Raw genomic sequence first — 27,169 nt, forward strand, 5'->3', positions numbered from 1 at the left:
TGATGAAAAATGTTAAAAAAAATCCCACTTAGGCTTTCATAGATGCTCTTGTAGACATCCTTCCAGTCACTTACAGAGCTAAGATTCTAGAAAATCCAGGCTCTCACTTTGAGAAAAGCAGCAGGGTTTATTTAGTTCTGGAAACCTATTTTCATCAGGAATGGGTTCAAGAGGGAACAATACATATGTAACTAGAGGAGTACAAATATTTTTAAATTCAGAAAAAATAAAATGTTAAGGGGATAGGGAGGGGGGAGAGGACAGAGGGGAGGATGAGGGAATAGGCCAAAGTGGGCATACAAGGGTGTTTGGATTAATGGGAATGGGAGGATAAGGGAGAGATCCTTAGGAAGAAGTAAAGTGGATGAATCAAGAAGGATAGGAGATAAGAGATATGCATAAACACAAGAATAAAGATCAGGAATAGAATTTGTTAGGAAAAGTATATGTCTATATATGTCTGGGTGTCTATACATGTTTGTATGTATATGTATGTATATATCCATATATAAATATATCCATGCTTAATTGTAGGCTTCTTGGGGTGGGGGAAGGAGGAAAAAAAGTAAAAAGAAAGCAAAGAAAAAATGGATAGTTTTCAACACAATGTGTAGTATTCATTATATAGGTTTTCTTAACATGGATATTTATTGCTATATAATTTGAATCCTCTCACATTCTGCTGTTTGCATGAATTTTTTCCTTTTCTCATTTTGTATTTAAATTTATGTTATTTTCTTTATTGTGTATTTAAGTTTTAGTATTTAAGTCTAAAATTTAAAAATGGAAAAATGAGAGAAAATCAACAGGAAAGGATAGAAATACCTACTGTTCACTTTCTTTTCTAATTTTTTTTATTTTAGACTGAAATATTAAAACTTAAATATACATTAAGAAAAGAAAAATAAATATTATAAGTTAAATATCAAAAGTTAAAAACAAAATGAGAAGAGAAAAAGCAAGTGCTGTGTACACAGAAGAACATTCAGCAATAAATTTCCATTACAGGAAAGCCTATGTAATATATATTTGTGCATTGTGTTGAAAGATGTTCATACTCGCTTCTTTGTTACTTTCACTTTCAATTCAGCTCTGAAGCTAGCTCCTCGTCCATATGCAATACCTGTCCAAGATAGAAACACTGATTGACCAGTTCAGTGGGTTGTTGTGTGTCATTGTCAAGACATTGGCATCCTTTATTGTATTTTCCCCCAAAAATAGTTTCTTATGCTGACCCATTTTATTTTTTGGATGTGACTCTCACTAGAGAAGTCTTCTAGTATTGTAGATTTCCTTGTATTCTGGAGCTTGGTTTAAGTTGAATAATATTATATGAAAACAAGATCCTCTAGAGTCTAGATGGTCTCATCATCTGTCTTAATTCATTTTCCATGTGAACTCTTCTTTGGACTTCTCTCATGATACTGGTAATCACCTTTGTTGAGTATACATCTTTATTTTATTCCTTATTTGAGCTTAGAAGAATGTCAAGCAAAACTATCTCTAATGAAGTATCTACCAAAGATTCTTTGTGCATATGTATAAGAAATGCTGCATTTTTAAAAGGAAAGACTATAGGGCAACATTTTGTTTTATCAAACTAAGAGCTTAATTAGCTTGTGTGTGTGTGTATGGATAATTGTACTGTTTTATCAACTGTATCACTGTGAAAATGTACTCTTCAGTAGTGAATTTTGTGGAAAAACTTGCCTTTTCATTTTTTCTGTAACATTATCTTTAATATGTGTGTACATGATTATTGTAATTATTTTATAGAAATGCAAAACTAGTAATTTAGAGCTTATTTATTGATGTTCTCTCAAATATTTTTTGGGGGAGGAAGGGGCTATTAATATTATAAATATTTTTTCCTAGTCATTTGGCATTTTCTTCTTTCAGTCTTGAGAATTAATTCTCTATTCATGTTATCCACCAACATAGATTTCTTCCATATATATTTGCTTTGGTTCAGATATTCTTCCCATTTTTTCTTTCTTTCATAATGCTGCTTTCACTTAGAGAGTGGAATATTAGAGTGCATATGTGATAGCTCTATTTTTACTGATGAAGACAACTATCTAAATGTGAGAAAATTTATTTTATTTTCCAATTATTTATTGTCCTTCCACTTTCATTTTTAAATGTTCTTGGGTGTCTTCTGCATTAATTAAGATTTGCATCAAGCTTTCTGCAAACTCATTTTCCCTCTAGTGTTTCTCACTGTTCTGATTCTATTAATTATTCATCATCTTCTGCCATAAATTTGGTGGTTTCATATTCTCAGTCAATATTGCCCTTGATAATGATGATAAACAGCTAGCTTTTATAGGTACTGTGCTAAATGCTTTACAAATAATATCTCACTTGGTATTCAAACAACACTGGGGGAGGGAGGGGTGGCTAGGTGGTGCAGTGAATAGAGCACTAAGCCCTGGAGTCAGGAGAACCTGAGTTCAAACCCAGCCTCAGACACTTAACACAAAAACTATCCGTGTGACCTTGGGTAAGTCACTTAACCCCAATTGCCCTCCAGAAATTAAAAGAAAAAAGAAAAACAAACAAATAAACAAACAACACCAGGAAGTAGGTATTATAATCATTGTCATTATTATTATCCCCATTTCAGAGTTAAGGAAACTGAGGCAAAGAGAAGTTCGGTGCCTTGCCCAGGGTCATTCACCTAATAAATGTGTCTGAGGCTGGATTTGACATTTTCCTGACTTTAGGCCTGTGCCACCTAGATCTTCTCGGCTATCGCAAAGGAGATCAAATATTTCTTTGCTGATTCAGTTTCTGAGCTCTTTTGACTTTCTCCTTGCGGTGAATTTGGTTTTATAAGTTAAACTTGCATTTGTCATAGTCCATGTCAACCTCTTTTCTACATGCCATTTGCCATATTTCAGAATTTATGGTCAGGTTGAAGATACTGCAATTTTATACTGTATTTTTTTTTCACCAATATCAAAACAAGATTTAAAGCAAGATAGCCTCTGAAGTTCTTTATAATTCCACATCTGTGATCTCTTGTTCTTATTAAATTTGTCCACATTCTCCCATAAATCCTCCAGAAGGATATATTCTGGGTGTGGAAGGCTTTTTTCTAGGTCTATTGATATTCTGTGGGTACTAAGATAGCCTTGGGTCTTTCTAATATGTGATGGATACCTAGAACACAACAATAAATGCTAAACTCAGAGAACACAGATGCAACCTAAAAGGGTTCATGGGTGAGCGCTAAAACTTTGCCTATATCATTTTTTTTTTCCTGATGCTCCTTTGTACTACTGCAATGTTTGGCAGCCACAGGCTTCACTTTGGTAGAAGCTATATTTTAATTAAAGAAGCCCGTGAAATATATTACCTCTCCAGAAACACCAAAGCAGACAATTTTCCTTGTGAGGTATGACTTTGACAAAGATACAAAATAGAGCAAATTCTCAGGGTAGCTCCGAGTAGGGATTCTAATTAAAACAAACTCCAATCTGTAATCTAAGGGACATTAGTAATCACTTCAGTTTTATTCTTGGAATAACTAATTGCCATCTGTAGTTATCAGTAACATTGCCTCAAATGCTAACACTAACTATAAAGATGCAAAGGAAAAAAAAAAAAGAACATTCTGACTGCATTGCTTGCTGATGAGGTCTGAGTTAAATTCAGAGATAATTTATGGTGTTTATGGCTTTGGGACAGGATTTTCCTTTGTCCTCTCTGCCCAAAATAATCCTGCATTGCTTTCTGTGAAAGCAAGACTGCCTTTTCACTTTCTTTGTCTCCCCAGTTCTGAGTACAATTCCTGGCACATAGTAGGCACTAAACAAATATTTGTTGACTTGACTCAGAGCCTATATATTTTATAGGGGGAGGTACAGATATAATCATCATTACCTCTTCTTACATTCACCTTATTTTTTCTATATAAAACTTCCCCACAATAAACTATTAGCAGTAGTGTAAAGGGTCAGTATGAAGGTATGAGGTCATGCTTAATCTAATTTAATTAATGTGGGTAATGGATTGACAATTTTCTTCTGAGATGTAGAAGGGGAAAATAAGAGGATTTCCCCATGAAATCTTGCTTCCTTTCTTGTTCTTTCTTCCTGCTAATTCAAAAAGAACTTTTCTTCTATTTGACACACCCCTCATTTAGTTTCCCTCTTGGGTCTTTACTACTGCTTTGCCCCTATAGCCGAACTGCTTATTGTGGTTTTGATATTACAAAATCTATGTGCTTTAATGGGAGGACTACCAAAATTACTAGCATCTGCACTACAGAGTGCTTTAAGATTTGCACAGTGTTTTAGATGTGTTATCTCATTGGAGCCTCATAACAACTCTTTGAGGTAGGTGCTATTTTTATCCCCATTTGTTTTTTTAGTGGGGGGGTGTAATGTAATACCAAAAGAAGGCAACTTCCCAGGTTCAAAATACCAGCATAGGTGCTCTCTATTTTATTTAGTGACAAACCAAGAACAGAGAAGATCAAAACATGACATCATTCCAAATACAGCATTTACTAAGTGTGATTAAATAATCTCCAAGTACTACCCCACCCCAGGATCTTCCAATCATTCAATCAATTACAAAGTCTCTGTTCTAAATACTTCTCCACCCCTAGGCTATACCTTAATTAAGTCCACCACAAAGCCCCTCTTCTCAAATGGAGATTAGTTTCCAAACATAAGTAAAATACATTCATTTGCTCAACCATAGAACACAAAAAGGTCAAAAGTTCCCCACCCCTGGATCACAATTGAATCTACCCCAGAGTTACATCAAGTTTAAACACAGCACTTAATACCCAAATGGAGCTCTTTTCTTCATCTTGACAAGAGGCAAGTTCTCAGCAATCTTAGTTCCTGGGGAGACAAGGCTTAGCAAGGCCATAAGATACATTGCCAGTCCCTTCATGAATTTATCCTCTGTCTGTAGAACAGTCCTAGAACCCCTGAACACATTAGCAAAGCCCTCTCCCAGGATTTCTGTAAACATACAACAAGAAAATCCTTCTTCAGGGCTTCTGAACCAACAGAAAGGCTCCCAGACCCCTGCAACAACAGCACTGTCCCTCACCAGTGGACAGTATTCACTCTGTCTGCAGGACAGTCTCCAGACCCCTGCAACAACAGTACTGTCCCTCACCAGTGGACAGTATTCACTCTCTGTCTGCAGGACAGTCGCAGGCCTTCTTAGCGAACAGCCAGGTTCCAGGACTTCTTCAACAAAAGGACAGTCTTTCACCAGTGGACAAATCTGGCAAAATAACATCAAAACAGACAGACAAAGTACCAGCAAAACAGCCATGTCTCCTCAGTCCTTGGCAGCTCAGGGGGCAGGTCTCAAAAGTCCAGGGCAATTCAAAGCGGCCACCAGCAATTCTCTTAGTCTCTCTCTCTCCACGATAGTCTCTCTCTCTCCACGAGGTGCTGCTTCCAAAAAGATCTTCCGCCTCTCTCCTGTCTCTCCAAATCTACATCACCAGCTCCTCCCACTTCAGAACTTTCTTTTCACATCAACAAGCCCATCCCACAGGTGGGATTAACAAACTCTGGGTTTTAATACAATCAATTTGAAAACCAAGCCAATACAGGGGAATCTCCACATTCCATTACTATCACAGGGGGAAAGGCAGGGCAGTTGCAGTTAAGTGACTTGTCCAAGGTCTCATAGCTAGTAACTGTTAAGTTTCTGAGGTTGGATTTGAACTCAGGTCCTTTTGACTTCAGGGCCGGTGATCTATGCACTGCACTACCTAGTTACCCCTGTTATCCCCATTTGTATAGATGAGGAAACAGACTGGGAGAAGTGTCTGAGGAAGGACTTGAATTCAGGTTTTTCTTACTACATGTCCAGCAGTGTCAGTGAGACATTACTAGTTATCATACTGTTTTTTCCTTGAGAATCTTCAAAATTCCCGCAATTTTTTTGAACTCTTAAGAAACTGAAGAATAATAGCTCACATTTGCATAGAGCTTTAAATTTTGCAAACATTTAGCATGCATCATCACATTTGATACACACATATACACAACCCTAGGAAGTGCTTTTATTATTCTGATTTTCAGGAGGGGAAACTGAGGCTGGGAGAAATCAAATGATTTGGTTAGGTCATACAGCTATCTGACACAGGATGAGGTGTTTTTTTTTGGTTTTGGTTTTGGTTTTTTACTAGGAACAATGGAGGAAAATTGTAGAGAAGCAGATTCTGACTTGATGTAAGGTAAAAATAGTACCTGTACTCAAGGAGCTCACTCAAATTCTAATATAAGTACATACAAGATACACACATATACATACATATGTATAAACTACAGATATGGATATGGATAGAGAGAAAAAGACATAGATATAGAGACAGATAAAGAGATAAATGGAAGGTAATCTCAGAGGGTGGCTCACCCTCTGGCTAATGTTAGCCATTGGGTAAACCAGAAAAGGGGTCCTGCAGAAGGTGGAATTTGGACTGTCTTTAGGAAGTCAGGGAAACTAATAAGTCAGGAAGAAGAGGGAAAAGTATTAACATTTAGCTCACAGGATTGTTCTAATGAACAAGGGAAATGATGCATATAAAAGCTATATGTCAATGTTGATTATTGTTAACATTTGTGATATTATATTCAGCTTTTGAGTTCAGCCAATGTATGATTCATTCCTTTCTTTGATTGAATTAAAGTGTCTTGCAACTACACATTTAATGTAGTTATTTATGAGAGTTATTCTAGTGCTCAGCACATAGGAGGTGCTTAATAGATGCATACTGGCTTACTTGTTCACTGGACTATTAAATTTTTTAGAAGGAGATACATCACTGAAAAAGACCCTGAAGACTTTCAAAGCCTGTTAACTTTCTCTGGGTGCCAATGTAGTACTAAAACTGTCCTATCTAGGCAAAGGATAATAGCTACCCTACTATACAACACTGAGATACCTGGAAACCAAGCTTGGCTTGATTAGCTCATTGGATATTGTTTTGTATGGTATGCTGGAGAGGGAGGAGAAACAAAAAAAAGACAAACAAAAAATGTACACATATATAAACACACATACTTATACACACACACACAACCACACAGTAGTATCACAAGAGCCATAAAAAAAGGATATAGAGGGGCGGCCAGGTAGCACAGCGAGTAAGAGCACCGGTGTTGAGAAGACCTGGAGATCGAATCCCGGGCTCAGACACTTAGCACCCACCCAGAAACACCTGGCCGTGTAACCTTGAGCAAGTTACTTAACCCCAATTGCTTAGGGGTGGCCAGGTGGCTCAGCGAGTAAGAGCACTGGCTCCAGTGTTGGGACGACCTGGAGATCGAATCCCGGGCTCAGACACTCAGCATCACACCCAGAAATAACTGGCCGTGTAACCTTGAGCAAGTTACTTAACCCTGATTGCTTAAAAAAAAAACATTAAAAAAAAAAGGATATGGAAATTCACTAACAATTTTACATATTTGTGTAACTGAATTTTTAGAAATTCTTTTGGAAGTTATCTGTAAATATGTGACATGAGCCTGGACTACGTGCATCTCCTGGGCCCGCATCTACCCACATAGAAAAGCTGGGGCACTTATTTCCAAAAAAGCTGTGATGACTTAAAAAGGAAGTGTTGTGGAGGAATTGTGGAACCTGTGGGACCATTCTGTTAATGGTCTAAGCTACTAATCACATGGTTGGAGGCCTTTTTTGACTGGCTACCATTAGTTGTGCCTGAAGGAAAACAGAATGCATGAGCGATCATAGCTTTGTGGTGAGAGCATTGATATTAAAGTCAGGACACCACTTGAACTAATGACTGTTTCTTTGCCTTTGATGAATTGCTTCCCATTTTTCAGGTGAGGAAAGTGGGACTGAGAAGTAGCTTGTAAAAGCTCACATATCATAACTGGGACTCAAGGTAAGTCTTCTGAATGAAATAATATTTCTTTTTAAATTTGGAAACTTTTCACTCATTGAAAAATGTTTGGCTATAACACTGAATACATAGGAAAAGTGTCAATAAGACCTACTATGTCACATATATATCTTATATTGATTTTGATCTCCCTCAATTCAGGGGTGTATGTAAAGTGTATAGCAATATTGCTTTGATTCAGGCAGCCAGACCCCTGTCTGTTGGTCTTTATGCTAATTTATCTGCTTGCATTTTCTCTGCTGTTAATGGTGCTTAGCTTTCCTCTGAACTAGTGAAGATAATTAAAAGTAGCATTATTAACTGCTTTTTGAGAAATCTTTCCCAGAAAATCAGATCAAAGAAACTGCACTAGCAGCCATCCTGGGTGTGCTAGGGTGCTTGCTGTTATAGATAAAAGTCCTCAGTCTGGGTAATGAAAGAGATTTCAGTGTCCTCCAAGCCTGGAAAACCAAAGGTGAACTATTAAAGTTTCAGCAAAAGTAGAGATTTGTTTTTGTAAGAAGGCACTGATGGTCACAATCCAATGTGATTTTCAATGCACCACCAAAATCTCCACTTTTTAATCATGTAAAGATCATAGCCATTAGATATAATCTTGTCTAATTTAAAAACTCAGAATATTGGAGCAAATTGGCTATCAGAGCATGGTTAAGTCTGTTTAATGATGGTTAAGTTGCTTTCCCTCAATTTCCTCCTACAAAGTGAAAGTGTCTAGCTCTATATCTTATGGAAATCCCATTACCAATAAATATACACATAGCCACTAATACAATGTAAGTTCCCCTCCTATAACAAGACATCTGTATTTTTTAAAGGAATTTTTATTGAAAGAAATTCTGCAGTGAGGGGTAGCAAAAAGTAGAGGAAAGAAAGAGCATTGGACTTAGCCTCAGAAGAGTTGGGTTCAAATCAGAGCTCTAACATTTACTGACTATATAACCTTAGGTAAGCTGCTGAACTTCTTGGTCTCATTTTCCTCTTCTCTAAAATGGGGATAATAATACTTGCACTGCCTGGTTTATGGAGTTGTTTTTGAGGAATTTTCTAGCATTGCTGAAGCTAGGTGTAACAGTAAATAGAGCAATCTCCTTGGAGTTAGGAAGATTTCAGTTCAAATATGGCTTCAGGCATGCAGTAACCCTAGTCACTTAACCTCTCTCTACCTCAATTTCCTCACCTATAAAATGAATACAGCATCTAACTCTCAAGATTGTTATGGGGACCAAATGTGACAATATTTGGAAAACATTTTGCAAATCACAAAGCCCTACATTCTTTTTACATATTATTATTATTAAATTATTGGCAAAGCACCTTGTAAACCTTGAAGCACTAGAAAAATTCAAGCTATTATTACTAGACCTCTGAGTTAGAAGGGATCTAGGAGTTTATCTATTATAATGTCTTCTTTAAGAATTAACAGTCATGGGGGCGGCCAGGTGACTCAGTGAGTAAGAGCACCAGCTCCAGTGTTGGGATGACCTGGGGATCAAATCTGGGCTCAGATACTTAGCACCACAACCAGAAATAATTGGCTGTGTAACCTTGAGCAAGTTACTTAACCCCAATTGCTTAAAAAAAAAGAATTAACAGTCTCAGGAATATACCTGATAAATTGTCATCAGCTTCTGCTTGAATACTTCCCATGATAGACAACTCACTAATGAGATATCCCATTCTATTTATAGACAATTTTAAATGCTATGAAATCCTTCCTTGTATATAGCCAGAATTTTGTTTCTGTAATATTTAAGTCCCTGGTTATAGTTCTGCTATCTCAAACTATACAGAATAATTCTATTTCCTCTTAACTATAATAGCCCTTCAGATATTTAAAGGTATCTGACATTTCCCCTCTAAGTCTTCTCTGCTTCAGGATGACTTAGAGGGGAAATGTACATGGAACACCCAATGAATTCCTTTTCAAAGGGAAGAATCCTAGGATAATGAAAATAATTTGTCACATGGATGAAAGAAAATATCCATCCATGTTTTTTCATGTCATTAATTGTTCAAATGATGTAACTGGCTACATTGCTCTCTCTGACTCATGGAACTGTAATTTTCTTTGCCATTCAGCCTGAGGATGGTTTACACTTGAAGAAGCAAGTTTTTAAGCAGGCAGGAAAGAAAACAGTAGGATTAAGTATGTTTTATGCAAAATTCCCTGGAAGGCTTTAATAGTAAAATGCCCCCAAACTTATAAATTCCTGATTAATTCCCTGCCTCCATTTCATCCCTAAAGGAGAATGGAGATACATACATGCATACATACATAAATACATACATGCATAGATATGTTCAAATTCAGCATTACATTTAATGAGATATCTTGAATACTCTGATAAAAAGATTTCTATTTCCTGAATTCCCTAGATATCATCTTTGTTTGCCACTTGATGTTTGTAGACAGGGCTGGTATCAATTCTTTATCATCTAATTCACAATGCATAGTCTGTCTTTTGGAAGCAAATGTTACAATAAAAGATGGGGATACTTTAAGAGACTAACAGAAGGTATGTGGGGAAAAATTTATATAACATGTCTAACACAATTTGTTTTTATTCAAGACAGAAATGTATGTGTTCCTTTGAGAAAACAGTGTGATATATTTGGTCATTGAGCATTTCTGCATAATATAGACTTCTCTCAGGTCTTTATATAACCAAATGATGTAAGTTTCCAATGCGGCAGGCAGTACATTAGCCACTGGAAAGATTTCCAGTTTGTTGATTCTGACAACTGAACTGCCTTTCTTTAGAATTTCAGATAAGAAATTTTCATCAAAAGACAATAAGATACAATACCAGTGATGTTCCATTCCCCCAGGACTATATGTGAGGTAGATATGCTCATATTAACATTTCACAGAAGAGGAAAATGAAAGACAAGGAGCTTGAATGACTTTACCAATAACATTGTTTGTAGCTATGTTTAGAATCCAGATTCTTGGGGTCAAGGGTCAGCATCCAATCAATCATATCATATTGCCTTACTAAGAAAACTTATCAGAATCCTTAGTTCAACATCATTTTGGGTTTGGTGGCAGGGGGGAGACAATTTGCATGTCAAGGAATGTCCATATTAGACACTTAAATCTAGTGACTTTTGTTAGTACTTATGGGGTGTGTGTGTGTGTGTGTGTGTGTGTGTGTTGACTCTGTAGGTTATTTCTATTTCCACACAGGTTTGTCTAAAAGTAGGAGGAGAAGCTGGGTGGTACAGTGGACAAAGCACAAAGTCTAGAATCAGGAAGACCTGAGTTCAAATATGATCTCAGACTTAATAGATATGGGTAAGTCACTTAAATGACGTCTATCTCAACTTTCTCATCTGTAAAATGGGAATAATAATAGCACTTACCTTACAGGATTGTTTTGAAGATCAAATGATATAATAATTGCAAAGTGCATAGCACAGTACCAGGAACAGAGTAAGTGTTATAGAAATGTTGGTGCTGCTGCTGCTGCTGCCGCCATGAAGACTTTGATAGCTGTCTTGAGAACCTCATCCACAGTTCTCCAAGTGAGACTTTGATCCTCTCTCTACGGAATGTAGAAGGGACCTTGAGATTAAATGCTCTTCTCTCAGAGAAGTTATCAAACTAGAATTATCTGTACCTGCTCCCCCCCATCCCTTTAGATATTAATAATATCTAATAGTCTAGCTGAACGCTTTCTGGGTTCAAGTTGTTTCCAGGATACCATTTCCTTAAAGGATGGGGAGTGTCTCAAGGTTATATCTGAAGTCTTGGTCCCTTCATATCACATGCTAGTTATACAAAAGGCCAAAACAAATAGTGAATAGGGAGTAAATCCATTTATCAAAGAAAATAGCAAACAGAAATCAGAGAAGTTATATAGATTAGAATACATAATAAACAGAACAATGAACTCTCCCACTGGGAATGAGATATCTTATCCCAACCAAAAGGGAGCCCACAATCCTACCCAAGGTCAAATTCTCTGAAGTCTGAGGAAGGAAAGCTGGAAATCAGGGAGATATCAAGGCAATGACTTTGCCTTATGTGTCTGCTTTTCTTTCTCTCTGGATTTCTCTCTAAAGAATATATGGAACCATGTGTGCTCTCTCTTGAATCAGGAAGGAAGTTCTCTTCTCCCAAGTTCTCACTATAATTCTTTCCCTTATCCAAGTATCAGCATCAAGTCATCAGTCCCTCCACTAATAAGGAGAATGTTATGCAAGTGTCCCAGGTTTGAACCCAGTGATAACACTAGAGATAAAAGGAGAAAAAAATGAGGCCTATATTAATCCATCAGTCAATCAATAGACATTTATTAAGCACTTATTATGTGCCATGCTTTGTGCTAAGTGGTGTTGTTGTTCAGTCATTTCAGTTATGTCTGATTCTTCATGTCCCATTATGGGGTTTTCTTGGGAAAGGTATTGGAATGGCTTGTCATTTTTTCTCCATTTTGTAACTCATTTTATAGATGAGAAACTGAAGTAAACAGGATTAAATGACTTGCCCAGAGTCACATGCCTAGTAAGCATCTGAGCCCAGATTTGAACCTGGAGTCTTTGTGACTCCAGGAACAATGCTGTATCCATTGTACCCCTGTGCTAAGCAGTGGGGATGGAAATACAATGAACGAGAGAGCCAATATTGGCAAGAAATGTATAATCTAATAGTGAAGACAAGGTTATATAGTATAGACATAATGAGAATAAATACAGCTAGATATAAAGTAGTAATGTACAAGGTAGTTTAAGGGGAGGGTAACAGCAGTTCAGGGGAACAGGAAGGCTTCCTGTAGAAGGTGGTGCTTGAATTAAGTGACTTGCCCAGGATCACACAGCTAGTAAGTGTTAAGTGTCTGAGGCTGGACTTGAACTCAGGTCCCCCTGACTCCAGGGCTGATGCTCTATCCACTGAATCACATAGCTGTCCTTATCAATTGTTGTTAATAATCATTAAATACTTTTTTCTTTCTTGTGTTACAGGAAAGTGATCTACAGTGTATATGAAGAAAAAAGTCAACCAAAAGTCTTAAGCAAACTTGTTTTTCTATGAAATAGAAACAAGAAGAGGGGTTATGTGACAAACAAGACAGAGGACTATGTATTTTCACCAGTATCTACAGAGAGAAGGAGGGAGAGGGAAAGGGAGAGAGAGGATGAAATTATAGACCAAAGCTAGTGTAATTAAATCTGAATTTCCAGGACAAGAAAGCAATAAACTCAACAAAACAATAGCTTTATGAATCAATAGTGTACAGTACCAATCCTTAAGATGCTTACTCAATGTCTCTCCTCCATTACCACCATGCTCCATCAAGCAAACTTACTGGAACCCACTTAGGCATTTGCCTATTGCTACAAAAATTCTGATGGTGTGCTGTACCCTTGACCCTCCCATTGTCCTGTTGTAATAAGAAAGGAACTTCAACTCTGTTCAGCCCTGTGAGAAAGAAGATGTGTGTGTGTGTGTGTGTGTGTGTGTAGTTGTTAGAGCTGGAGAACATTCTTCCTTTTATCTGGATTAACCCTTAGATTAGAGAACTCCAAGTTGGTAGAAACCCAGAACACTCAACACACCTTCTCCCAACACTGTGGAAAGTGACACACTGATTTATCTCAGTCATAAAACTAAAGTATGGAGGAAAATGGGGATGATCTCAGCATGTGTAGCTGCACTAGACCTGAAGGAAAGTACGCTGGAATTCATCTGGGCTCAGTTCTCTCACCCTAGAAGCTTCTTGAAATATAAATTCCACAACGCAGTGGAAAAAATGAGGCACTATTATGGTTGAGACTGAAAGGAATACACTACATCAAAGTGAGATAAGCCAGAAAGTGATCTACAGTGTATATGAAGAAAAATGTCTTAAACTACCCTTTAAAGGGAAATAAAATGCAATTAAAAACCCAGATCATAAGGAAAGGAATCAATGGCAAAGACACTAAAATTCAATTGAAGGAGGAGTACCAAAACATCCAAGAGATTACAAACCTTTCTAATAAATATTGCAGGAAAAAAAGGGAAATTTGACCAACACGATGAAACAAAACTGCTTTTGGATCTGCCAAAGAGTATGAATCCACAACAGGAAGTGTCTCCCATTCCTGGCATGGTAGGAGCAAAGTCCTGAGACATGCCCTCCCCAGGCCCCATGCAGACTGAGCTAGTTTTTCTGTAAAAGGTATTGATACTTTCCTCGACACTTGGTTGGCCCAAGGGAATAAGGACTCAGACGGCTGACATCACATTCTCATAACCTAAGTGCAAAGCAACCACAAGGAGCTAGATTGGGCTTGTAGAAACTTGGCTGCTGCATTATGACAGGAGCTTTACTCAGTTAAATCAACTCAGGGGGCTCTGCTGTGGTTGAGTGAATCTCCTTTTTTGACCATTGAATGACTTTTAAGAGTCTTATTTTGTTCCAATATTGAACTTAAATAACCAAGGCACCAACCTAAGTCAAGCCCGGTTGAGAATACCTGGACTAGTCTCTCTCCTCATATTTGCCTCCAAGCTCCCATTACTTCCTTAAATTTTCAGCTAAAATCCCACTTTTTGGCAGAAGCTCTTTCCAATCTTTTAATTTGAATGCATTACCACTGAGGTTACCTTCAAATTATCCTGTTTCAATCTTGTTTATACATAGTCATTAGCAAGTTGTCTATTTGAGACCCGGGACTAATTTTACCTTTCTTTGTATAACCAGTGATCAGCATATTGCCTGGCACATAATAAGCATTAATAAATGCTTTTTAATTTTTTTGCCTGATTTTGATGAATGATCTAAAATAGAAATAAGAATATTGAGAGAAGCTAGAAGGGAATACATCACAAAACTTATGGCTTGCAGGGCAGAAATAATCAACAGAACAATAAAAAACTTGATTTCATGATGGAATCTTCACCCCCTGCCAAAAAAAAAGTATTAACAAGTGTATCAGGAGTACAATTATATGGCAGTAGAAGACAATCTGGAAGAAGAGAAGTAAAAGGGAACATGTTAAAAGAAGAGTTCTATACAAGCTGGGCACATTGATTTCAACAAGAAAGCATGCATAGAGATAATTTAATGATAATAGGTTACCAAGAAGAAAATGGCAAAAAACAAAACTGACTTTGAACAGCATTCTACAGAAAATAAAACAATCAAACTTCACTGAACTTCTGAACACATAAAATGAAGGGTCAATTGAATTACTTACTCTACAGATTACCATTAAGGGGGAAAAACATACTTCAAACTCTAAGATACAAAGTAATTATATTTAATAACTCAAAAGAAAAAAAATAAGTTTGCTAAGTGGTCAGCAGATAAATTTTTAAATATAAAGGGAAATAAATTTATATCATACAATCATTAGAAACTACAGAAAGTAATGGAATAATACATTCCAAAAAGTTAGGTATCTCAGGATGCAAATGAAAAGGACAGACCCTGAAAACATGAGTCTAAGAATCAATGAAAGATGATACTCAGCAAACAAGAAACCTTTGAACCATTCCTGGGAAAAAGGGACTGAAACCTTCAGTGAGAAAACTGTTAGATTTGTAACCCCCCCAAAGTACAAAATCACAAGGTAAATAAACACAACTAACAAGAAAAAAATAATAAAACATCCCATTTCAAGAAATTAATAAAACAAAAAAAGTTATCTATTGGGTTACAACAACAGAGGGATAATTAAGTTCTTCTTAAAAGTATACATTGGGATAAAGATGAAAAAGGAATTTAAAGATCAAAGTAGAGATGATTGAGAAATAAGCTTGAAGCACCATGAACTAAAATCTCACAATGCTACTTTCCTTTCCAAGTTAATCGTAGTGTTTTGTAATTATAAATCACAGAATGGATGAGTGTTCAAAATAGAGAGGGAAAATAGAGGACAGAGGGAAATTTGTGATGTATTGTAATCAAATCTCTGGGTGAGCAACACAGGGAAAATAATTTCTTTGGTCTCTCAGAAATAAAAGAGGCTATAGAAGAATGGGAGATGAAGCAAAAAAGAGGGATTGAAACAACAGTAATGGAAGGGAGAGATTTCTATCCATGTGATAAAGGCAGTCCCACTGAAGAACACTTAATAGTAGGAAGAAGGAGATGTTGATCACAGGAAAACACTTCCCCTGAGAATGTTGTGATTCCGTAGACAGCATTCTGCCTTAGAAGAAGGAAAATTTTAGCTCTTGGAGGCAACTTGCTCCTGGAGTGGCAAGACAATCCAGAGAATATTTTATGGGAAATTTGAAGGATAATGATTATGGGAAGGGAGGGTAGAATAGGATCACATAATTTGGAATATAAAGTAATGTCTAAGGGGGAATAAGCATTTATTAGATACCTAATATGTGCCAGATACTGTACTAAATTCTTTACAAACATTACCTCATTTAATCCTCACAATAACCCTGTGAGGTAGGTGCTATTATTTTCCTGGCTTTCCAGTTGAAAATTTTTTAAAAAATATTTATTTATTCTTAGTTTTCAACATTCACTTCCATAAGATTTTGAGTTCTAATTTTTCTCCCCACTTCTTTCCTTTCCCTATCCCAAGACAGTGATATAGACATCTGATATAGGCTATAAATATACGTCCATATTAAATATGTTTTCACATTAGATATGTTGTAAAGAAGAATGAGAACCAGTGGTAGAAACCATGAGAAAGATGGGGGGGGGGCAAAAATATGTTTCAATCTGCATTAAGACTCCATAGTTCTTTTTCTGAATATGCAAGGATCTAAGACAGTTCCAAAAGTCTTATGATGGAAAATGCTATCCATATTCAGAAAAAGAACTATATGTATCACAACTCGTTTAGCCATTCTTCAATTGATGGGCATCCCCTCAATTTCCAAATCCTTAGCCAACACAAAAAGAGCTGTTCCAAATATTTTTTGTACATATGTGTCCTTTTCCCTTTTGTATAATCTCTTTGGGATACAGACCTAGAAGTATTACTGAGTCAAAGGAAATGCACAGTTTTTTAGCCCTTTGGGCATAGTTTCAAATTGTCCTCTAGAATGGTTGGATCAGTTCACAACTCCACCAAAAATGTATTAGTGCTCCAATTTTCCCACATCTTCTGCAGCATTTATCATTTTCCTGTTTTGTCATGTTAGCCAATCTGACTTGTGAAATGTGATACCTAAGATTTTTTTTATTTGCATTTCTCTAATCAATAGTGATTTACAGAATTTTTCATATTACTATAGATAGCTTTAATTTTTCCCCCTGAAAACTTCTTGTTAATATCCTTTTATCATTTATAAACTAAGGAATAACTTGTATTTCTATAAATTTGATTCAGTTCTCTATATGTTTTAGAAATGAGGCCTTTATCAGAGGCGCTGATTGTAACGATTATTTCCCAGCTTTCTACTTCTCTTCTAATCTTGGTTGCATTGGTGTTGTGCAAAAAAGTTTCAATGTAATGTACTTAAAATTATCCATTTTGCATTTTATAATGCTCTCTATTTCTTGTTTGGTCATAAATTCTTCCTTTCTCCATAAATCTGACAGGCAAACTATTTCTTACTCTCCTAGATTGCTTATAGTTTCAGCCTTTATACTTAAATTATATACCCATTTTGACTTTATCTTGATAGATTGTGTTAAGATATTGGTCTATGCCTAGTTTCTGTCATGCTGTTTTGAAATTTTCCCATCAGTTTTTGTTAAATAGTGAATTCTTATCCCCAAAGAAATTCTAGTCTTTGGGTTTATCAAACAGTAGATTAATATAGTCACTGACTACTATGTCTTGTGTACCTAACCTATTCCACTGATCCACCACTCTGTTTCTTAGTAGTTTTGATGATTACTGCTTTATAATACAGTTTTAAGATCTGCTGTGGCTAGACCACCTTCCTTTGCATTTCTTTTCATTAATTCCCTTGATATACTTCAAACTCTAACCTTTTGTTCTTCCAGATGAACAAAATTTATTCATTTGTTTATTTATTATTTATTATATATTTTTCCTAGCTCCATAAAATAATTTTTGTTAGTTTAATCAGTATGACCCTGAATAAGGTAGAATTATTATTTTTATTACAGTAGCTCAGCCTGCCCATGAGCACCAGTTGAAGAAACTGAGGCAGACACAGCTGGAGTTACCCTGAAGTTATTTACAGCTAGTACATGTATAAAATATTTTGTTGTTAGGACTATATATTTGTCTCACAAAAGATTTGTGGCAGAGTGCTTTCTTGATATTTGAGATTAATTTCTGTAATATAGGCATGGGTGAACTGATAAATATTTAACACCTGAACTGATTTCTCATAAAATCATTGGCTTCCTTTTACTCCAATCTAATATTGTTTGTTTGCTTTTTTTTTTTTTGCTTTTTGGAGGGGGGAAGGGAGGGCAATTGCGGTTGTGACTTGCCCAAGGTCACACAGCTAGTAAATGTTAAGTGTCTGAGGCTGGGTTTGAACTCAGGTCCTCCTGAATCCAGGGATGATGCTTTATTCACTGTCCCACCTAGCTGTCCCTCCAATTTAATTTTGAAGGAATTATTCTCTTCAGTGAGTTTTTGAAATTCCATTTCCATCTGACCAATTCTGCTTTTTAAAGCATTCTTCTCCTCATTGACTTTTTGGACCTCTTTTGCCATTTGAGTTAGTCTCTTATTTTTTTTTCCTTTGCTTTTCTGGGGAGGGAAGAAGGTATGGCAATTGGGGTTGTGACTGGTCCAAGGTCACACAGCTAGTTTTTGTGTTAAGTGTCTGACAATGGATTTGAACTCAGGTCCTCCTGACTCCAGGGCTGATGCTCTATTCACCATACCACCTAGCTGTCCTTAGTCTATTTTTAAGGTGTTATTTTCTTTAGTCAGACTGTTGACTCATTTTTCATGATTTTCTTGTATCATTATCATTTCTCTTCTGGATTTTTCCTCTACTTCTCTTACTTGATTTTCAAAATACTTCTTGAGCTCCTCAATTGCCTGTGACCAATTCATATTTTTCTTGGAGGCTTTTGATGCAAGAGTTTTGACTTTGTTGTCTTCTTCTGGTTTTATGTTTTGATCCTCTTTATACCCTAAAAGAATTCTATAGTCTGATTGTGCTTCCTCTGTTTGTTCATCTTGCCAGTCAATTACTTGACTTTCAAACTCTTTGCCATGGTAGAACTCTGCATCCAGAATGGAGAATTATATGTCCCAAATTTCTGGCATTTTGCATAGCTTTCATCATAACTGTTGTCAGAGGTATGAGGAGGGTGACATCTCCACAGCCACCACAAGCTCTGCCATGCTAGAACTCCTCACCCCAGGACCTCCACCCAAGAATGTGACCAAGATCCAAGCAGGGCAAAGCAAAAGCAATTCCCCTCTGAATGATCACTTGGTCCTCCTACACTCTGTAGGCCTGGAGCTTGGGAGGTAGCTACAAGGCAGTAGCTACAGCCACCACCTCCTCTGCTTCCCCCAGGGCAAGGTCAGGACTTTGCTCTTCTCTCATCCAGTTCTAACAGAGTTCCCTACTGACCTTGTACTTTCTCTTTGGTGCTTATGGGTTGAGAAGTCTGGAAACCACCACAGCCCTAGTGATTCATTGTCCTGAAGTCTTCTTTGGCAGCTCTGTGCCACAGGTCCTGGGTCTGGGCCAATTTGCCTCATGTGGGACCACACTCCACTTCCAGCTTGGTGTGGTAGACCCTTCCTGTTAGCCTGCCAGGCTGCCTTCAGTAAGATATTTGTTTCTCTCTGTCATTTTTTGGGTTCTGTAGCTCTAAAATTTGTATAAATTTTTTTTTTCAGGTATTGGAGGTAGTTGGAGTGGGAGTTCAAGCAAGTTCCTGCTTTTACTCCACCTTCTTGGCTCCACCTCTAGTAGGTATTTTTAAAAGGGTACACATAAAAAGAAAAGTAAGAGTGGAGGTAGAGACAGAGAAAGTGACAGTGACAGAGAAAGAGAATGGAAGAAAAGAATTGATAGAGAGAACTTCTTTTAAAGTTAGAAGAAAAAATTATGACAGCTTTTTGGCATTACATAGTTATGCCTCAGATTCCTCAGTTGGTAATAATTATCTCAGTGCCTACTTCACCCACCCATTTTAAGAAAAAACACTGTAAAGCTTTAAAGCATGATAGACGTGGAATATTGTCTGAAAAAAAGTCTGGGAACAATCAGATCAGGTCCTGTATTTAGCACTTCATGGACTGGCAAGAGATATATGGTTGTAACTCCATTTTATCCCATTCAAACTCTTTCTCAAATTATATCTTAAGAAACAAGTGAATCATTGATTACTTTGCAGTTGCCTCAGTTACCTGATTTCTGCCTTCTAAGCTTCTGGGACATTGGCATATGCAGGAGACTAGAAAGGAAAAGGACTGAGGAGAAAATGTTGGGTGAGAACTACTTCTGTGAGGGTAAGGAAAAGGAAAATGTTCATCCCCCAGGGGCTATGAGTTCCTTTGGCTTTGTACAGAGCCTCAGACCTTGTCAACACTAAGCAACTGTGAAATATACCAAGAAACAAATTATTACTCACACTAAGATAATTTGAGTCTTGCTTAGCTTTTTCACTTGCATAGGGTGGTGCTTTCTGAAACTAATCCTTTTAATCTTATAGGTTCTTCTATTATCAGCAGAAGAGATCTCAAGCTTATGTTAATACCTAGGAACATTTAGGTTATATCTCAAGGAAGGATGAAATTGATCATATAAAATTGACTCCCTTTTTTTTCTTTCTCCTTATTATTTTGGCTATAAAATGGCTCATCATTGCAAAGTCTATGATTGTATCATTCATCCTAATAAGTCATTAAAACCATTTAACTAGCTCACACCTGACCATAGTGGAACTGGAGTGAGCCTGGGTGTGATTCACCCACCAAAGGGCTGATTCCCAAACTCTCACTGCAAGACAGGGGTCTGGTGGAACTGTATAAGAGACAAGCATAGGGTCTGTGGTAGCAGCAGAAGCTATTTCTGAGCCTATCATCTCACAGTCTAGATGTTTAAAAATCATCTACTTGAATTTCCAGGAACCAAGATGGTAGAGATCTCATCTGCCCCCTTTCACCCTGAGAACATATAGAATTGTGTGCCAGTATAAAATCCTGAAATAGTAGAACTGTGCCAGGCTTGAGAGATCTACAAGTGGGTGTGGTTGTGGTTGTGCTGAGACTTAAGGGCAGCAGTGAAAGATGAGAGGCATTCCAGCAGGAGATCCTGAACCCCATTGGGGTGGAGTCAGTAAGCACTTATCCCAGAACTCCAGGTGTGCCTTCACACAACCAGGGGAATTGGCAGACACCATAATGACCTGGTCACCAGCAATTGAACATGCCTGAGCTCTAGCCAAGGGGCATGGAGATGGAATCCTGAAGCAGTCAGAACACCCCTTCCCCACACCTCATGCTGTGAGCTTCAGTGTAACCCTGGGGAAATACCAAAAGTCCTGACCTTGACTTTAGTCTAGGAGCTTAGAAGCCATAGCACACAAAGCCAGTAACCAGGCCCCTAGTTCCTAGCATAAGAAGCATGGGTCAGAGCCCTCTGTGCCCCAGAAGCAGAGATCCACTTTAAAAGCCAGGAAATGGGCAAAAAACAAATTGAAAAAACAAAGACTTTCAAGTCCTATTATGATGGAAGGGAAGAGGAAGGTTCACATTCAGAAGAGGCCAGCATTGCTACTACACCCACATCTGAAGCCTCAAAAGGGAATGTGAACTTATCTCAAGCCCAAAAAGCATTTGTGAAAGAGCTCAAGAAGGATTTTAAAAGCCAAATTAAAGAGGTAGAAGAAAAACTGACCAATTATTTAAAAAATACAATTGACAAAATGGAAAACTCCTTACAAAGTACAATTATACACATGGAGAAGAAGATTCAAAACCTAACTGGAGGAAATAAATCCTTAAATTAAAATCTGGCTTAATGGAGAAGGTGAAAAAAATAAATGAGGAAAACAATTCTTTAAAAATTAGAATTGGACAAGTTGAAGCAAATGACTCTATAAGGTAGTAAGAATCAGTCAAACAAAATCTTAAAAATGAAAAAAAAATAGGAGGATATGTAAAATATCTCATTAGAAAAATAACCTGGAAAATAGATCCAGGAGAGAGAATCTAAGAATTTTGGTATACTGGAAAGTCAAGATGAAAAAAAGAACCTGGGCAGTATCTTCTAAGAAGTAATCAAGTAAAACTGCCCTGAGGTCCTAGAACCAGATGGTACAATAGTCATTGAAAGAATTTACCATTTACCTCTGAAAGTGATTCCAAATAGAAAACTCTAAGGAATATTGTAGCCAAATTCCAGAATTATCAGGTCAAGGAGAAAATATTGTAGGCAGCCAGAAAAAAAAAACAATTCAAATATCACAGAACTATAGTCAAGATCACACAACACCTTGTTGTTTCTACATTAAAAGATTGGAGGGATTGGAATATGATGTATTGTAAAGCAAAGGAACTTAGACTACAACCAAGGATCAACTACTCAGCTAAATTGAGCATTATATTTCAGGTAAGAAGATGGTCATTCAATAAAATAAGGGACTTCCAGACCTTTCTGATGAAAAGGCCAGAGCTCAATGGAAAATTTGATCCTCAAATACAGGATGAAAGAGAGACAAAAAAGGTAAGCAGGGAAAAAGTAAACACAGACACACACACATACATGCACACACAAAACAAAACAAAACAAAACCAAAAGAAACTTGTTTTTCAATAAAAGTAAATTGTTTACATTCCTATGTGGGAGGATGATGATACCTGTTTATCTGGAGAATTGTATAATTATTATGACATTTAAAAGGGATATACATAGAGTGTATGGGTAAAAATTAACTGATGTGATGATTAAAAAAAACTAATTAAGGGGTGCAAAGGGATTGTAATGGAAGAAGAGGAAAGGAAGAGGCAGAAACAGATAAATTACATCACATGAAAAGGGTCCCATGTATTATAGTAGAGGAAACTAAGGGAGGGGACTGAGCATTGTATGAGCTTTACTCTCATTGGTTTCAATTCAAGGAGGGAATTAACTTTGTTAAGTAAAAAAAAAATATCTAATGTGCCCTATAGGCAGTAGATGGGGAAACAGGAAAGACTAAGGGGAAGTTAGATAGAAGGGAAGAAGTAGTAAGGTCAAAACATATGAAAAGGAAAGGGGGAAGTACTTCTAGGGAAGGAATATTGAGGGAGATGGTGGTCAAAAGGAAAACTCTTATGGAGTAGAAGGGAGAAAGGAGAAATAAAAACAAACTGGGGAGGGAATAAGATGGAGAGAAAGACACAGATGGTAAACATAACTGTGAATGTTAATGGGGTAAACTCTCCCATAAAACAGAGGAGGATAGCAGAATGGATTAAAAACCATAATCCTACAATATGCTGTTTACAAGAAATACATTTGAAACAGGAAAATACACATAGGGTAAAGGTGAAAGGCTGGAGTAGAATATATTATGCCTCAGTTAAAGTAAAAAAAAAACGCATGAGTAACAATCCTAACCTCAGATAAAGCAAAAGCAAAAAATATATTTAATTAAAAGAGATAAGGAAGGAAACTACATCCTGCTAAAAGGTACCATTGACAATGAGATAATATCATTAAAAAAAATATATATACACCAAATGGTGTAGCAATCCGATTCTTAGAGGAGAAGTTAAGGGAGTTGAAGGAAGAAATAGATAGCAAAAATATACTAGTGGGGGACCTTAATCTCTCCCTCTCTGAACTTGATAAATCTAACCTCAAAATAAACAAGAAGGAAGTTAAGGAAGTAAATAGAATTTTAGAGAAGGTAAATATGACAGACCTCTGGAGAAAACTGAATGGGGATAAAAAGGAATACACCTGCCTCTAAGCAGTACATGGCACATACACAAAAATTGACCATGGACAAGGGCATAAAAACCTCACAATCCAGTGCAGAAAGGCAGAAATACTAAATGCATATTGTTCAGATTATGATGCAATAAATATTATATGTAATAAAGAGCCATGGAAATATAGACTAAAAACTAATTGGAAACTAAATAATCTTATCCTAAAAAATGAGTCAGTCAAGCAACAAATCACAGAAACAATTAGTAACTTCATTCAAGAGAATGACAAGAATGAGACAACATACTGAAATTTATGGGTTGCAGGGAAAGTGGTTCTTAGGGGAAGTTTTATATCTCTGAATGCTTACATCAATAAGATAGAGAAAAAGGAGATCAATGAATTAGGAATGCAATTGAAAAGCCTAGAAAAAGAGCAAATTGAAAATCACAAATTAAATACTAAATTAGAAATACCGAAAACCAAAGGAGAGATTATTAAAACTGAAATTAAGAAAATCATTGAACTAATAGATAAAACTAAGAACTGGGTTTTTTTTTGGAAAAAAAAAGACAATAAAATTGATAAAGCTTTAGTCAATTTGATTAAAAGAAAGAAAGAAGAAAGCCAAATTACCAGTATCAAAAATTAAAAGGATGAATAATAAAAATAAAAAAATTAAAACAATAATTAGGAATTATTTTGCCCAGTTATGTGCCCATAAATTTGACAATCTCAGTGAAATGGATGAATATTTACAAAAATATAAATTGTCCATATTAACAGAAGAGGAAGTAAAATACTTAACCCTATGTCAGAAAAAGAAATTCAACAAACCATCAAGGAACTCCCTAGGAAAAAAATATCTCCAGGTCCTTATGTTCACAGATTTGACAATTTTGAGGAAATGGATGAATATTTACAAAAATACAAATTGCCCAGATTAACAGAAGAGGTAGAAAACACTTAAATAACGCCATGTCAGAAAAAGAAATTCAACAAGCCATCAATGAGCTACCTACAAAAATATCTCCAGGACCAGATGAATTTACAAGAGAATTCTATCAAACATTTAAAGAACTATTAATTCTAATACTTTATAGATTATTTGGGAAAATTAGAGGAGTCCCATAAAATTCCTTTTATGATACAAATATGGTACTGATCACTAAATTGGGAAGAGCAAAAACAGAGAAAGAAAGTTATGAACCAATTTCCATAATGAATATAGATGCAAAAACTAAACAAAATATTAACAAAAATATTACAGAAACTTATCATGAGGATAATATACTTTGATCAAGTAGAATTTATTCCAGAAATGCAAGACTGGTTTAATATTAGGAAAACTATCAGTATAACCAATCATATCAACAACAAAGTTAGTAGAAACCATACTATTATCTCAATGGATTCAGAAAAAAGATATCAACAAAATACAACATCCATTCCTATTAAAAACACTAGAAAGCATAGGAATAAATGGAATCTTACTCAAAATAGTAAATGGCATCCACCTAAAACCATCTGCAAGTATTATATGTAATTGGGATAAACTAGATGCATTTCCAATAAGATCGGGGGTGAAAAAAGGATGTCCTCTATCAACCCTATTATTCAATTTGGTACTAGAAATGTCAGATGTAGCAATAAGAGAAGAAAAAGAAATTGAAGGAATTATAATAGGTATAGACGATAATAAGCTACCACTCTTTGTAGATGATATGACAATATGCTTAGAGAATCCTACAGAATCAAGTAAAAAAAAATATTTGAAATAAAAAATAACTTTAGCAAAGTTGCAGGATATAAAATAAACCCACATAAATCCTTGGCACTCTTATATGTTTCTAATGAAACCCAACAGCAAAAAATAGAGAAATTCCACTTAAACTTACTGTAGACATTATAAAATATTTGGGAGTCTACTGGCCAAAACAAACCCAGGAACTATATGAGTACAATTACAAAACACTTTTATCAGATCTAAATAATTGGAAGAACCTCAGCTGCTCATGGTTAGGCTAAGCTAATATAATAAAAATGCCAATTTTGCCTAAATTAATTTACCTATTTAGTGCCATACCAATCAAGCTACTAAAAATTATTTTAGAGCTAGAAAAAATAGGAACAAAATTCATCTGGAAGAACAAAAGGTCCAGAGTATCAAGGGAATTAATGAAAAGAAATGCTAGGGAAGGTGGTCTAACCATACCAGATTTTAAACTGTATTATAGAGCAGCAGTCATCAAATCTACTTGGTACTGGCTAAGAAATATAGTGGTGCATCAGTGGAATAGAATAGGTGCTCAAGACCTGGTAGTCAAAGACTATAGTAATCTAGTTTGATAAACACAAAGATTCCATCTTCTGGGATAAGGAATCACTATTTGACAAAAAGTGCAGGGAAAACTGGAAAATAGTATGGCAGAAACTGGGTGTATACCAATATCTTTCACCATATACCAAAACAAAGTCTAAATGGGGTCATGATTTAGATATAAAGCCTGATACTGTAAGCAATCTGAGAGAGCAAGAAATAGTTTACCTGTCAGATTTGTAGAGAAGGGAAGAATTTATGACCAAACAAGAGATAGAGAGCATTACAAATGCAAAATGGATAATTTTGATTACATTATATTGAACATTTTTTTGTACAAAGCCAATATAGACAAGATTAGGAGGGAAGCAGAAAATTGTGAAATAATTTTTACAATCAGTGTCTTTGATAAAGGCCTCATTTCTAAAATATACACAGAACTGGGTCAAATTTATAGGTCAAATGATATGAATAGGCAGTTTTCAGAGGAAGAAATTAAAGATATGTATAATCATTTGAAACAAATGCTCTAAATCACTCTTGATTAGAGAAAGGCAAATCAAAACAACTGTTAGTTACCAAATCTCACCTGTCAGATTGGCTAACATGACAAAACAGGAAAATGATAAATGCTGGAGAAGATGTGGAGAAATCGGAACACTAATATATTTTGGTGGAGTTGTGAACTGATCCAATGATTCTGGAGAGCAATTTGGAACTGTGCCCAAAGGGCTATGAAAAAGTGCATACACTTTAATCCAACAATACCACTTCAAGGACTGTATCCCAAAGAGATCATACAAGTGGGAAGAGGACCAGAATGGAGGCGGGGGAGAAAATTTGGAACTCAAAACTTGTGGAACTGAGTGTTGTAAACTAATAGTAAATACATTTTAAAAAATTAAATAAAAAACAATTGAACCTGTAATATTTGTTGGGATAGGGAACTCTCAGTGAGGGAATACCAGTACCAGTGTAGATGAAGGCCTAATTTACAATTTGTACTTTTAGAGAGTTGCTTCTGAAACTGAGAAACTGATTTACCCAGGATGATACAGCAAGTATGCATCAGAGATATGACTAGAATGCATTTTTTTCAACCTCTTGGTCTGGTTTTTTCTCTATTACATCACACTTATCTAAATAATAGTTTTGTGATTTA

At 36.2% G+C, this 27,169-nt stretch overlaps 1 long non-coding RNA gene across 2 annotated transcripts; it reads left to right on the top strand.

Annotated features, from left to right (window-relative positions):
- The first annotated feature begins 1,115 nt into the window (after positions 1-1,115).
- On the top strand, positions 1,116-13,069 carry LOC138143368 (uncharacterized). Of its 2 annotated transcripts, none has more exons than XR_011163688.1 (4): positions 1,116-1,427; positions 7,833-7,894; positions 11,100-11,207; positions 12,878-13,069. It is a non-coding gene; the product is annotated as an uncharacterized lncRNA (long non-coding RNA). The 2 variants fall into 2 exon arrangements; XR_011163687.1 differs by lacking the exon at positions 1,116-1,427 and adding an exon at positions 3,826-4,343.
- The last annotated feature ends 14,100 nt before the right edge of the window (positions 13,070-27,169 follow it).

Source organism: Petaurus breviceps, unplaced genomic scaffold (genome assembly GCF_028583685.1).
Source record: "Petaurus breviceps papuanus isolate PSGF00001 unplaced genomic scaffold, PetGlider_PUasm1.0 90639, whole genome shotgun sequence".
Taxonomy (NCBI): Eukaryota; Metazoa; Chordata; class Mammalia; order Diprotodontia; family Petauridae; genus Petaurus; species Petaurus breviceps.